Here is a 16,334-nt window from a genome sequence, read left to right as displayed (position 1 = left end):
AGATACACAACTAGTGGCGTATCTCTTCAGGCACACTGGAAACAGTATCTAAAGAATGTGTATTTGGGTGAGCAACTGGCAGGAAACACTGTGACTCTCTTAGGGTAGCCAATATCTCGTCACCAGTATAATCACATCTTCAAAGTCAAGAAAACGCTGGCAAGAGTAACGATGTTTCTCTTAAGATACACAACTAGTGGCGTATCGCTTCAGGCAGACTGGCCACAGTATCTAAAAATGTGTATTTGGGTGAGCAACTGGCAGGAAGCACTATGACTCTCTTAAGGTAGCCAATGCCTCGTCACCAACATAATCACATCACCAACTTCAAGAAACCCCTTGCAAAAGTATCTATATGTCCCTTAAGATACACAACTAGTGGCGTATCTCTTCAGGCACACTGGAAACAGTATCTAAAGAATGTGTATTTGGGTGAGCAACTGGCAGGAAACACTGTGACTCTCTTAGGGTAGCCAATATCTCGTCACCAGTATAATCACATTTTCAAAGTCAAGAAAACGCTGGCAAGAGTAACGATGTTTCTCTTAAGATACACAACTAGTGGCGTATCGCTTCAGGCAGACTGGCCACAGTATCTAAAAATGTGTATTTGTGTGAGCAACTGGCAGGAAGCACTATGACTCTCTTAAGGTAGCCAATGCCTCGTCACCAACATAATCACATCACCAACTTCAAGAAACCCCTTGCAAAAGTATCTATATGTCCCTTAAGATACACAACTAGTGGCGTATCGCTTCAGGCAGACTGGCCACAGTATCTAAAAATGTGTATTTGGGTGAGCAACTGGCAGGAAGCACTATGACTCTCTTAAGGTAGCCAATGCCTCGTCACCAACATAATCACATCACCAACTTCAAGAAACCCCTTGCAAATGTATCTATATGTCCCTTAAGATACACAACTAGTGGCGTATCTCTTCAGGCACACTGGAAACAGTATCTAAAGAATGTGTATTTGGGTGAGCAACTGGCAGGAAGCACTATGACCCTCTTAAGGTAGTCAATGCCTCGTCACCAACATAATCACATCACCAACTTCAAGAAACCCCTTGCAAAAGTATCTATATGTCCCTTAAGATACACAACTAGTGGCGTATCTCTTCAGGCACACTGGAAACAGTATCTAAAGAATGTGTATTTGGGTGAGCAACTGGCAGGAAGCACTATGACTCTCTTAAGGTAGCCAATGCCTCGTCACCAACATAATCACATCACCAACTTCAAGAAACCCCTTGCAAATGTATCTATATGTCCCTCAAGATACACAACTAGTGGCGTATCTCTTCAGGCACACTGGAAACAGTATCTAAAGAATGTGTATTTGGGTGAGCAACTGGCAGGAAACACTGTGACTCTCTTAGGGTAGCCAATATCTCGTCACCAGTATAATCACATCTTCAAAGTCAAGAAAACGCTGGCAAGAGTAACGATGTTTCTCTTAAGATACACAACTAGTGGCGTATCGCTTCAGGCAGACTGGCCACAGTATCTAAAAATGTGTATTTGGGTGAGCAACTGGCAGGAAGCACTATGACTCTCTTAAGGTAGCCCATGCCTCGTCACCAACATAATCACATCACCAACTTCAAGAAACCCCTTGCAAAAGTATCTATATGTCCCTTAAGATACACAACTAGTGGCGTATCTCTTCAGGCACACTGGAAACAGTATCTAAAGAATGTGTATTTGGGTGAGCAACTGGCAGGAAACACTGTGACTCTCTTAGGGTAGCCAATATCTCGTCACCAGTATAATCACATCTTCAAAGTCAAGAAAACGCTGGCAAGAGTAACGATGTTTCTCTTAAGATACACAACTAGTGGCGTATCGCTTCAGGCAGACTGGCCACAGTATCTAAAAATGTGTATTTGGGTGAGCAACTGGCAGGAAGCACTATGACTCTCTTAAGGTAGCCAATGCCTCGTCACCAACATAATCACATCACCAACTTCAAGGAACCCCTTGCAAAAGTATCTATATGTCCCTTAAGATACACAACTAGTGGCATATCTCTTCAGGCACACTGGAAACAGTATCTAAAGAATGTGTATTTGGGTGAGCAACTGGCAGGAAGCACTATGACTCTCTTAAGGTAGTCAATGCCTCGTCACCAACATAATCACATCACCAACTTCAAGAAACCCCTTGCAAAAGTATCTATATGTCCCTTAAGATACACAACTAGTGGCGTATCTCTTCAGGCACACTGGAAACAGTATCTAAAGAATGTGTATTTGGGTGAGCAACTGGCAGGAAGCACTATGACTCTCTTAAGGTAGCCAATGCCTCGTCACCAACATAATCACATCACCAACTTCAAGAAACCCCTTGCAAATGTATCTATATGTCCCTTAAGATACACAACTAGTGGCGTATCGCTTCAGGCACACTGGAAACAGTATCTAAAGAATGTGTATTTGGGTGAGCAACTGGCAGGAAACACTGTGACTCTCTTAGGGTAGCCATTATCTCGTCACCAGTATAATCACATCTTCAAAGTCAAGAAAACGCTGGCAAGAGTAACGATGTTTCTCTTAAGATACACAACTAGTGGCGTATCGCTTCAGGCAGACTGGCCACAGTATCTAAAAATGTGTATTTGGGTGAGCAACTGGCAGGAAGCACTATGACTCTCTTAAGGTAGCCAATGCCTCGTCACCAACATAATCACATCACCAACTTCAAGAAACCCCTTGCAAAAGTATCTATATGTCCCTTAAGATACACAACTAGTGGCGTATCTCTTCAGGCACACTGGAAACAGTATCTAAAGAATGTGTATTTGGGTGAGCAACTGGCAGGAAACACTGTGACTCTCTTAGGGTAGCCAATATCTCGTCACCAGTATAATCACATCTTCAAAGTCAAGAAAACGCTGGCACGAGTAACGATGTTTCTCTTAAGATACACAACTAGTGGCGTATCGCTTCAGGCAGACTGGCCACTGTATCTAAAAATGTGTATTTGTTTGAGCAACTGGCAGGAAGCACTATGACTCTCTTAAGGTAGCCAATGCCTCGTCACCAACATAATCACATCACCAACTTCAAGAATCCCCTTGCAAAAGTATCTATATGTCCCTTAAGATACACAACTAGTGGCGTATCTCTTCAGGCACACTGGAAACAGTATCTAAAGAATGTGTATTTGGGTGAGCAACTGGCAGGAAGCACTATGACTCTCTTAAGGTAGCCAATGCCTCGTCACCAACATAATCACATCACCAACTTCAAGAAACCCCTTGCAAATGTATCTATATGTCCCTCAAGATACACAACTAGTGGCGTATCTCTTCAGGCACACTGGAAACAGTATCTAAAGAATGTGTATTTGGGTGAGCAACTGGCAGGAAACACTGTGACTCTCTTAGGGTAGCCAATATCTCGTCACCAGTATAATCACATCTTCAAAGTCAAGAAAACGCTGGCAAGAGTAACGATGTTTCTCTTAAGATACACTACTAGTGGCGTATCGCTTCAGGCAGACTGGCCACAGTATCTAAAAATGTGTATTTGGGTGAGCAACTGGCAGGAAGCACTATGACTCTCTTAAGGTAGCCAATGCCTCGTCACCAACATAATCACATCACCAACTTCAAGAAACCCCTTGCAAAAGTATCTATATGTCCCTTAAGATACACAACTAGTGGCGTATCTCTTCAGGCACACTGGAAACAGTATCTAAAGAATGTGTATTTGGGTGAGTAACTGGCAGGAAACACTGTGACTCTCTTAGGGTAGCCAATATCTCGTCACCAGTATAATCACATCTTCAAAGTCAAGAAAACGCTGGCAAGAGTAACGATGTTTCTCTTAAGATACACAACTAGTGGCGTATCGCTTCAGGCAGACTGGCCACAGTATCTAAAAATGTGTATTTGGGTGAGCAACTGGCAGGAAGCACTATGACTCTCTTAAGGTAGCCAATGCCTCGTCACCAACATAATCACATCACCAACTTCAAGAAACCCCTTGCAAAAGTATCTATATGTCCCTTAAGATACACAACTAGTGGCGTATCTCTTCAGGCACACTGGAAACAGTATCTAAAGAATGTGTATTTGGGTGAGCAACTGGCAGGAAACACTGTGACTCTCTTAGGGTAGCCAATATCTCGTCACCAGTATAATCACATCTTCAAAGTCAAGAAAACGCTGGCAAGAGTAACGATGTTTCTCTTAAGATACACAACTAGTGGCGTATCGCTTCAGGCAGACTGGCCACAGTATCTAAAAATGTGTATTTGGGTGAGCAACTGGCAGGAAGCACTATGACTCTCTTAAGGTAGCCAATGCCTCGTCACCAACATAATCACATCACCAACTTCAAGGAACCCCTTGCAAAAGTATCTATATGTCCCTTAAGATACACAACTAGTGGCATATCTCTTCAGGCACACTGGAAACAGTATCTAAAGAATGTGTATTTGGGTGAGCAACTGGCAGGAAGCACTATGACTCTCTTAAGGTAGTCAATGCCTCGTCACCAACATAATCACATCACCAACTTCAAGAAACCCCTTGCAAAAGTATCTATATGTCCCTTAAGATACACAACTAGTGGCGTATCTCTTCAGGCACACTGGAAACAGTATCTAAAGAATGTGTATTTGGGTGAGCAACTGGCAGGAAGCACTATGACTCTTTAAGGTAGCCAATGCCTCGTCACCAACATAATCACATCACCAACTTCAAGAAACCCCTTGCAAATGTATCTATATGTCCCTTAAGATACACAACTAGTGGCGTATCGCTTCAGGCACACTGGAAACAGTATCTAAAGAATGTGTATTTGGGTGAGCAACTGGCAGGAAACACTGTGACTCTCTTAGGGTAGCCAATATCTCGTCACCAGTATAATCACATCTTCAAAGTCAAGAAAACGCTGGCAAGAGTAACGATGTTTCTCTTAAGATACACAACTAGTGGCGTATCGCTTCAGGCAGACTGGCCACAGTATCTAAAAATGTGTATTTGGGTGAGCAACTGGCAGGAAGCACTATGACTCTCTTAAGGTAGCCAATGCCTCGTCACCAACATAATCACATCACCAACTTCAAGAAACCCCTTGCAAAAGTATCTATATGTCCCTTAAGATACACAACTAGTGGCGTATCTCTTCAGGCACACTGGAAACAGTATCTAAAGAATGTGTATTTGGGTGAGCAACTGGCAGGAAACACTGTGACTCTCTTAGGGTAGCCAATATCTCGTCACCAGTATAATCACATCTTCAAAGTCAAGAAAACGCTGGCACGAGTAACGATGTTTCTCTTAAGATACACAACTAGTGGCGTATCGCTTCAGGCAGACTGGCCACAGTATCTAAAAATGTGTATTTGTTTGAGCAACTGGCAGGAAGCACTATGACTCTCTTAAGGTAGCCAATGCCTCGTCACCAACATAATCACATCACCAACTTCAAGAAACCCCTTGCAAAAGTATCTATATGTCCCTTAAGATACACAACTAGTGGCGTATCTCTTCAGGCACACTGGAAACAGTATCTAAAGAATGTGTATTTGGGTGAGCAACTGGCAGGAAGCACTATGACTCTCTTAAGGTAGCCAATGCCTCGTCACCAACATAATCACATCACCAACTTCAAGAAACCCCTTGCAAAAGTATCTATATGTCCCTTAAGATACACAACTAGTGGCGTATCTCTTCAGGCACACTGGAAACAGTATCTAAAGAATGTGTATTTGGGTGAGCAACTGGCAGGAAACACTGTGACTCTCTTAGGGTAGCCAATATCTCGTCACCAGTATAATCACATCTTCAAAGTCAAGAAAACGCTGGCAAGAGTAACGATGTTTCTCTTAAGATACACAACTAGTGGCGTATCGCTTCAGGCAGACTGGCCACAGTATCTAAAAATGTGTATTTGGGTGAGCAACTGGCAGGAAGCACTATGACTCTCTTAAGGTAGCCAATGCCTCGTCACCAACATAATCACATCACCAACTTCAAGGAACCCCTTGCAAAAGTATCTATATGTCCCTTAAGATACACAACTAGTGGCATATCTCTTCAGGCACACTGGAAACAGTATCTAAAGAATGTGTATTTGGGTGAGCAACTGGCAGGAAGCACTATGACTCTCTTAAGGTAGTCAATGCCTCGTCACCAACATAATCACATCACCAACTTCAAGAAACCCCTTGCAAAAGTATCTATATGTCCCTTAAGATACACAACTAGTGGCGTATCTCTTCAGGCACACTGGAAACAGTATCTAAAGAATGTGTATTTGGGTGAGCAACTGGCAGGAAGCACTATGACTCTCTTAAGGTAGCCAATGCCTCGTCACCAACATAATCACATCACCAACTTCAAGAAACCCCTTGCAAATGTATCTATATGTCCCTTAAGATACACAACTAGTGGCGTATCGCTTCAGGCACACTGGAAACAGTATCTAAAGAATGTGTATTTGGGTGAGCAACTGGCAGGAAACACTGTGACTCTCTTAGGGTAGCCAATATCTCGTCACCAGTATAATCACATCTTCAAAGTCAAGAAAACGCTGGCAAGAGTAACGATGTTTCTCTTAAGATACACAACTAGTGGCGTATCGCTTCAGGCAGACTGGCCACAGTATCTAAAAATGTGTATTTGGGTGAGCAACTGGCAGGAAGCACTATGACTCTCTTAAGGTAGCCAATGCCTCGTCACCAACATAATCACATCACCAACTTCAAGAAACCCCTTGCAAAAGTATCTATATGTCCCTTAAGATACACAACTAGTGGCGTATCTCTTCAGGCACACTGGAAACAGTATCTAAAGAATGTGTATTTGGGTGAGCAACTGGCAGGAAACACTGTGACTCTCTTAGGGTAGCCAATATCTCGTCACCAGTATAATCACATCTTCAAAGTCAAGAAAACGCTGGCACGAGTAACGATGTTTCTCTTAAGATACACAACTAGTGGCGTATCGCTTCAGGCAGACTGGCCACAGTATCTAAAAATGTGTATTTGTTTGAGCAACTGGCAGGAAGCACTATGACTCTCTTAAGGTAGCCAATGCCTCGTCACCAACATAATCACATCACCAACTTCAAGAAACCCCTTGCAAAAGTATCTATATGTCCCTTAAGATACACAACTAGTGGCGTATCTCTTCAGGCACACTGGAAACAGTATCTAAAGAATGTGTATTTGGGTGAGCAACTGGCAGGAAGCACTATGACTCTCTTAAGGTAGCCAATGCCTCGTCACCAACATAATCACATCACCAACTTCAAGAAACCCCTTGCAAATGTATCTATATGTCCCTCAAGATACACAACTAGTGGCGTATCTCTTCAGGCACACTGGAAACAGTATCTAAAGAATGTGTATTTGGGTGAGCAACTTGCAGGAAACACTGTGACTCTCTTAGGGTAGCCAATATCTCGTCACCAGTATAATCACATCTTCAAAATCAAGAAAACGCTGGCAAGAGTAACGATGTTTCTCTTAAGATACACTACTAGTGGCGTATCGCTTCAGGCAGACTGGCCACAGTATCTAAAAATGTGTATTTGGGTGAGCAACTGGCAGGAAGCACTATGACTCTCTTAAGGTAGCCAATGCCTCGTCACCAACATAATCACATCACCAACTTCAAGAAACCCCTTGCAAAAGTATCTATATGTCCCTTAAGATACACAACTAGTGGCGTATCTCTTCAGGCACACTGGAAACAGTATCTAAAGAATGTGTATTTGGGTGAGCAACTGGCAGGAAACACTGTGACTCTCTTAGGGTAGCCAATATCTCGTCACCAGTATAATCACATCTTCAAAGTCAAGAAAACGCTGGCAAGAGTAACGATGTTTCTCTTAAGATACACAACTAGTGGCGTATCGCTTCAGGCAGACTGGCCACAGTATCTAAAAATGTGTATTTGTGTGAGCAACTGGCAGGAAGCACTATGACTCTCTTAAGGTAGCCAATGCCTCGTCACCAACATAATCACATCACCAACTTCAAGAAACCCCTTGCAAAAGTATCTATATGTCCCTTAAGATGCACAACTGGTGGCGTATCTCTTCAGGCACACTGGAAACAGTATCTAAAGAATGTGTATTTGGGTGAGCAACTGGCAGAAAACACTGTGACTCTCTTAGGGTAGCCAATATCTCGCCACCAGTATAATCACATCTTCAAAGTCAAGAAAACGCTGGCAAGAGTAACGATGTTTCTCTTAAGATACACAACTAGTGGCGTATCGCTTCAGGCAGACTGGCCACAGTATCTAAAAATGTGTATTTGGGTGAGCAACTGGCAGGAAGCACTATGACTCTCTTAAGGTAGCCAATGCCTCGTCACCAACATAATCACATCACCAACTTCAAGGAACCCCTTGCAAAAGTATCTATATGTCCCTTAAGATACACAACTAGTGGCATATCTCTTCAGGCACACTGGAAACAGTATCTAAAGAATGTGTATTTGGGTGAGCAACTGGCAGGAAGCACTATGACTCTCTTAAGGTAGTCAATGCCTCGTCACCAACATAATCACATCACCAACTTCAAGAAACCCCTTGCAAAAGTATCTATATGTCCCTTAAGATACACAACTAGTGGCGTATCTCTTCAGGCACACTGGAAACAGTATCTAAAGAATGTGTATTTGGGTGAGCAACTGGCAGGAAGCACTATGACTCCCTTAAGGTAGCCAATGCCTCGTTACCAACATAATCACATCACCAACTTCAAGAAACCCCTTGCAAATGTATCTATATGTCCTTAAGATACACAACTAGTGGCGTATCGCTTCAGGCACACTGGAAACAGTATCTAAAGAATGTGTATTTGGGTGAGCAACTGGCAGGAAACACTGTGACTCTCTTAGGGTAGCCAATATCTCGTCACCAGTATAATCACATCTTCAAAGTCAAGAAAACGCTGGCAAGAGTAACGATGTTTCTCTTAAGATACACAACTAGTGGCGTATCGCTTCAGGCAGACTGGCCACAGTATCTAAAAATGTGTATTTGGGTGAGCAACTGGCAGGAAGCACTATGACTCTCTTAAGGTAGCCAATGCCTCGTCACCAACATAATCACATCACCAACTTCAAGAAACCCCTTGCAAAAGTATCTATATGTTCCTTAAGATACACAACTAGTGGCGTATCTCTTCAGGCACACTGGAAACAGTATCTAAAGAATGTGTATTTGGGTGAGCAACTGGCAGGAAACACTGTGACTCTCTTAGGGTAACCAATATCTCGTCACCAGTATAATCACATCTTCAAAGTCAAGAAAACGCTGGCAAGAGTAACGATGTTTCTCTTAAGATACACAACTAGTGGCGTATCGCTTCAGGCAGACTGGCCACAGTATCTAAAAATGTGTATTTGTGTGAGCAACTGGCAGGAAGCACTATGACTCTCTTAAGGTAGCCAATGCCTCGTCACCAACATAATCACATCACCAACTTCAAGAAACCCCTTGCAAAAGTATCTATATGTCCCTTAAGATACACAACTAGTGGCGTATCTCTTCAGGCACACTGGAAACAGTATCTAAAGAATGTGTATTTGGGTGAGCAACTGGCAGGAAGCACTATGACTCTCTTAAGGTAGCCAATGCCTCGTCACCAACATAATCACATCACCAACTTCAAGAAACCCCTTGCAAATGTATCTATATGTCCCTCAAGATACACAACTAGTGGCGTATCTCTTCAGGCACACTGGAAACAGTATCTAAAGAATGTGTATTTGGGTGAGCAACTGGCAGGAAACACTGTGACTCTCTTAGGGTAGCCAATATCTCGTCACCAGTATAATCACATCTTCAAAGTCAAGAAAACGCTGGCAAGAGTAACGATGTTTCTCTTAAGATACACAACTAGTGGCGTATCGCTTCAGGCAGACTGGCCACAGTATCTAAAAATGTGTATTTGGGTGAGCAACTGGCAGGAAGCACTATGACTCTCTTAAGGTAGCCAATGCCTCGTCACCAACATAATCACATCACCAACTTCAAGAAACCCCTTGCAAAAGTATCTATATGTCCCTTAAGATACACAACTAGTGGCGTATCTCTTCAGGCACACTGGAAACAGTATCTAAAGAATGTGTATTTGGGTGAGCAACTGGCAGGAAACACTGTGACTCTCTTAGGGTAGCCAATATCTCGTCACCAGTATAATCACATCTTCAAAGTCAAGAAAACGCTTGCAAGAGTAACGATGTTTCTCTTAAGATACACAACTAGTGGCGTATCGCTTCAGGCAGACTGGCCACAGTATCTAAAAATGTGTATTTGTTTGAGCAACTGGCAGGAAGCACTATGACTCTCTTAAGGTAGCCAATGCCTCGTCACCAACATAATCACATCACCAACTTCAAGAAACCCCTTGCAAAAGTATCTATATGTCCCTTAAGATACACAACTAGTGGCGTATCTCTTCAGGCACACTGGAAACAGTATCTAAAGAATGTGTATTTGGGTGAGCAACTGGCAGGAAGCACTATGACTCTCTTAAGGTAGCCAATGCCTCGTCACCAACATAATCACATCACCAACTTCAAGAAACCCCTTGCAAATGTATCTATATGTCCCTCAAGATACACAACTAGTGGCGTATCTCTTCAGGCACACTGGAAACAGTATCTAAAGAATGTGTATTTGGGTGAGCAACTGGCAGGAAACACTGTGACTCTCTTAGGGTAGCCAATATTTCGTCACCAGTATAATCACATCTTCAAAGTCAAGAAAACGCTGGCAAGAGTAACGATGTTTCTCTTAAGATACACTACTAGTGGCGTATCGCTTCAGGCAGACTGGCCACAGTATCTAAAAATGTGTATTTGGGTGAGCAACTGGCAGGAAGCACTATGACTCTCTTAAGGTAGCCAATGCCTCGTCACCAACATAATCACATCACCAACTTCAAGAAACCCCTTGCAAAAGTATCTATATGTCCCTTAAGATACACAACTAGTGGCGTATCTCTTCAGGCACACTGGAAACAGTATCTAAAGAATGTGTATTTGGGTGAGCAACTGGCAGGAAACACTGTGACTCTCTTAGGGTAGCCAATATCTCGTCACCAGTATAATCACATCTTCAAAGTCAAGAAAACGCTGGCAAGAGTAACGATGTTTCTCTTAAGATACACAACTAGTGGCGTATCGCTTCAGGCAGACTGGCCACAGTATCTAAAAATGTGTATTTGGGTGAGCAACTGGCAGGAAGCACTATGACTCTCTTAAGGTAGCCAATGCCTCGTCACCAACATAATCACATCACCAACTTCAAGAAACCCCTTGCAAAAGTATCTATATGTCCCTTAAGATGCACAACTAGTGGCGTATCTCTTCAGGCACACTGGAAACAGTATCTAAAGAATGTGTATTTGGGTGAGCAACGGGCAGGAAGCACTATGACTCTCTTAAGGTAGTCAATGCCTCGTCACCAACATAATCACATCACCAACTTCAAGAAACCCCTTGCAAAAGTATCTATATGTCCCTTAAGATACACAACTAGTGGCGTATCTCTTCAGGCACACTGGAAACAGTATCTAAAGAATGTGTATTTGGGTGAGCAACTGGCAGGAAGCACTATGACTCTCTTAAGGTAGCCAATGCCTCGTCACCAACATAATCACATCACCAACTTCAAGAAACCCCTTGCAAAAGTATCTATATGTCCCTTAAGATGCACAACTAGTGGCGTATCTCTTCAGGCACACTGGAAACAGTATCTAAAGAATGTGTATTTGGGTGAGCAACTGGCAGGAAGCACTATGACTCTCTTAAGGTAGCCAATGCCTCGTCACCAACATAATCACATCACCAACTTCAAGAAACCCCTTCAAATGTATCTATATGTCCCTCAAGATACACAACTAGTGGCGTATCTCTTCAGGCACACTGGAAACAGTATCTAAAGAATGTGTATTTGGGTGAGCAACTGGCAGGAAACACTGTGACTCTCTTAGGGTAGCCAATATCTCGTCACCAGTATAATCACATCTTCAAAGTCAAGAAAACGCTGGCAAGAGTAACGATGTTTCTCTTAAGATACACTACTAGTGGCGTATCGCTTCAGGCAGACTGGCCACAGTATCTAAAAATGTGTATTTGGGTGAGCAACTGGCAGGAAGCACTATGACTCTCTTAAGGTAGCCAATGCCTCGTCACCAACATAATCACATCACCAACTTCAAGAAACCCCTTGCAAAAGTATCTATATGTCCCTTAAGATACACAACTAGTGGCGTATCTCTTCAGGCACACTGGAAACAGTATCTAAAGAATGTGTATTTGGGTGAGCAACTGGCAGGAAACACTGTGACTCTCTTAGGGTAGCCAATATCTCGTCACCAGTATAATCACATCTTCAAAGTCAAGAAAACGCTGGCAAGAGTAACGATGTTTCTCTTAAGATACACAACTAGTGGCGTATCGCTTCAGGCAGACTGGCCACAGTATCTAAAAATGTGTATTTGGGTGAGCAACTGGCAGGAAGCACTATGACTCTCTTAAGGTAGCCAAGGCCTCGTCACCAACATAATCACATCACCAACTTCAAGAAACCCCTTGCAAAAGTATCTATATGTCCCTTAAGATGCACAACTAGTGGCGTATCTCTTCAGGCACACTGGAAACAGTATCTAAAGAATGTGTATTTGGGTGAGCAACTGGCAGGAAGCACTATGACTCTCTTAAGGTAGTCAATGCCTCGTCACCAACATAATCACATCACCAACTTCAAGAAACCCCTTGCAAAAGTATCTATATGTCCCTTAAGATACACAACTAGTGGCGTATCTCTTCAGGCACACTGGAAACAGTATCTAAAGAATGTGTATTTGGGTGAGCAACTGGCAGGAAGCACTATGACTCTCTTAAGGTAGCCAATGCCTCGTCACCAACATAATCACATCACCAACTTCAAGAAACCCCTTGCAAATGTATCTATATGTCCCTTAAGATACACAACTAGTGGCGTATCGCTTCAGGCACACTGGAAACAGTATCTAAAGAATGTGTATTTGGGTGAGCAACTGGCAGGAAACACTGTGACTCTCTTAGGGTAGCCAATATCTCGTCACCAGTATAATCACATCTTCAAAGTCAAGAAAACGCTGGCAAGAGTAACGATGTTTCTCTTAAGATACACAACTAGTGGCGTATCGCTTCAGGCAGACTGGCCACAGTATCTAAAAATGTGTATTTGGGTGAGCAACTGGCAGGAAGCACTATGACTCTCTTAAGGTAGCCAATGCCTCGTCACCAACATAATCACATCACCAACTTCAAGAAACCCCTTGCAAAAGTATCTATATGTCCCTTAAGATACACAACTAGTGGCGTATCTCTTCAGGCACACTGGAAACAGTATCTAAAGAATGTGTATTTGGGTGAGCAACTGGCAGGAAGCACTATGACTCTCTTAAGGTAGCCAATGCCTCGTCACCAACATAATCACATCACCAACTTCAAGAAACCCCTTGCAAATGTATCTATATGTCCCTCAAGATACACAACTAGTGGCGTATCTCTTCAGGCACACTGGAAACAGTATCTAAAGAATGTGTATTTGGGTGAGCAACTGGCAGGAAACACTGTGACTCTCTTAGGGTAGCCAATATCTCGTCACCAGTATAATCACATCTTCAAAGTCAAGAAAACGCTGGCAAGAGTAACGATGTTTCTCTTAAGATACACTACTAGTGGCGTATCGCTTCAGGCAGACTGGCCACAGTATCTAAAAATGTGTATTTGGGTGAGCAACTGGCAGGAAGCACTATGACTCTCTTAAGGTAGCCAATGCCTCGTCACCAACATAATCACATCACCAACTTCAAGAAACCCCTTGCAAAAGTATCTATATGTCCCTTAAGATACACAACTAGTGGCGTATCTCTTCAGGCACACTGGAAACAGTATCTAAAGTGTGGTGTCACCGCTAGACACCACACTTGCTAGGTGGTAACTTAAATCGGCCGCGGTCCTGTAGTACATGTCGGACCCGCGTGTCGCCACTGTGTATTCGCAAACGTAGCGCCACCACAGGGCAGGTCACAATACACGGACATGACCTCGCCCCAGTTGTACGGACGACATAGCTTGCGACAAGACGTATCAAGTATTCCTCTCATTTGCCGAGAGACAGATTAAATAGCCTTCAGCTAGTCCATCGCTACTACCTAGCAAGGCGCCATGTGTATCATTGCTAATTGCTTACTACTATGCAAGAGATGTATTTCAACAAGAACAAGACTACATTAAAGTTAAGTATATTAAAATCTCTCTTCTTTTCTTTATAGTTTTCATCCAGTCTCCTGTTTCAGAATTTACGCCCGTCTGCGTTAGTTTCGCGTGCACCTAGCCACTCATTGTGTCGAGACCTTAGGGAATCGACACAACAATATTTTGGCGCCGAGGAGTGGTGCCGCGCCCACGTTGCAGTCTTTGTGTTATATTTGCTCTAATTTGCTTGTGTCATGGCTTCGCCGCATTCTCCAGATGTACTGTCCGAATTTTTTCGCTTGCAGAATCAGCAGACGCAGGCGTTATTGGAAGCCCTTGGACAGCTCGTCCAGGGTCAACGTGCGCTGCAAACCGATGCGGCGGCAGCCGCTTCATCGCTACCGCAGCCACACAACGCTGTCGCACCGCCATTTAGGCCCTTTGAGGCCACAACCGAGAGCTGGACTGAGTGGGCCGATCAGTTCAACTTCCACCTCACTGCTTATGGAATTCAAGGTAAAGAGCGGCAGCCGTTTTTGCTTTCTTGTGTCGGTGTGTCTACCTACCGGGTGATAGTGAAATTGTTTCCCCGACGAGACGTAGCAACTCTGTCCTACGAAGAAATTTTGTCGGCTTTAGATGCCTATTTCAAAGAAACAGTAAATGTAGTTGCAAAACGGTATACGTTTTTTCGTACAAAACGTACGGCCGGTCAGACTAATAGGGAGTGGGTAGCAACTTTGCAAGGACTTACTAGAGACTGCGCGTTTGCCTGTGAATGTGGCCTCCCATATTCAGATACTATGGTGCGTGATGCAATTGCACAGAACGTTTCTGATGTTCGCATAAGGGAACAGATTTTGAAGCTAGTTAATCCCTCCCTGCAACAAGTGATAGACATATTGGACAGGCAAGACACACTTGACTTTGCTCAGGCATCATTTGAAACTTCGTCAGCCGTGTGTCACATTAATCGGCCCGCCCGGCCCGCTGCACGGGACGCTAAGCGGCCCTCGCGCCCGACTTCGCTGCGGCCGCCTAGCTTGCCACCACGTGCGCCGCGTAAGCAAGCAAATGCAGTGAAATCTTGCCCGCGGTGTGCCACTAGACATTCGCGTGAAAATTGCCCGTCACGCCAAGCTATTTGCTTTTACTGTCAAACGAAAGGACATGTACAAAGTGTTTGCCAGAAAAAGCTTAGATCAGACACTCGCAATACTTCCAGGCCTTTTGCTTCGCGCCGGAATCGAACCCAGGACAATCAGGCTCGTGGACCTTCGCCCATGGACATTCATGTCGTTCATTCCCACCCGTCCAGTGACACTTTCGCTAACAGTGACTGTGTTCGTCCCACCCAAAGTGTGCGTCGACGTCGCCGGAAATCCCGTAAAGTTGCAAGTGCTTCTGGACCTGTATCAGTTCAAATTGCACGAGACAGTCGCTCTTGTCGTCAACAAGACAATAAACTTTTTGTGGACTTAGACTTTGCAGGAAAAGTGATACCATTCCAGCTCGATACCGGAGCTGCAGTTTCCTTGCTCAATCACGACACGTACAAACAACTGGGCGCCCCGCCATTGCGTGCCGCAAATGTTACGTTAACTAGTTACTCAGGACAGCATATACCTGTGTTAGGACAGTGCAGCCTTCTTGCCACATACAAGGGACAGACAAAACTTGTGTCATTTTATGTTCTTCGTTCCTCTAGTGCAGTGAACTTGTTTGGTTTAGATTTGTTTCAATTGTTTAATATGTCTATTGTAAATCAGGTCCTATCCGTGAATCAGACTGTGCCTTCCGCCAGCGTTTCTAGTCTTTGTGAAGAATTTGCAGACATTTTTGCACCGGGCCTTGGTTGCGCTAAGAACTATGAAGCGCATTTGGAACTGAAAGACAACGCGCAACCGAAATTTTTCAGAGCGCGCAATGTTCCCCACGCATTGCGTGATGAGGTCGCACGAACATTAGCCGAATTAGAATCTCAAGGTGTAATTGAACGTGTGCAGGCTTCTCTCTGGGCCTCACCCTTAGTAATTTTGCCAAAACCTTCCGGAAAATTGAGACTTTGCGTGGACTTCAAGGCAACTGTGAATCCACAACTTGTGA

The sequence above is a fragment of the Schistocerca nitens genome, chromosome 11 (assembly GCF_023898315.1).
Source record: "Schistocerca nitens isolate TAMUIC-IGC-003100 chromosome 11, iqSchNite1.1, whole genome shotgun sequence".
Lineage (NCBI taxonomy): Eukaryota > Metazoa > Arthropoda > Insecta > Orthoptera > Acrididae > Schistocerca > Schistocerca nitens.
The sequence above is the reverse complement of the archived record's forward strand: the minus strand, read 5'-3'. Positions refer to the sequence as shown.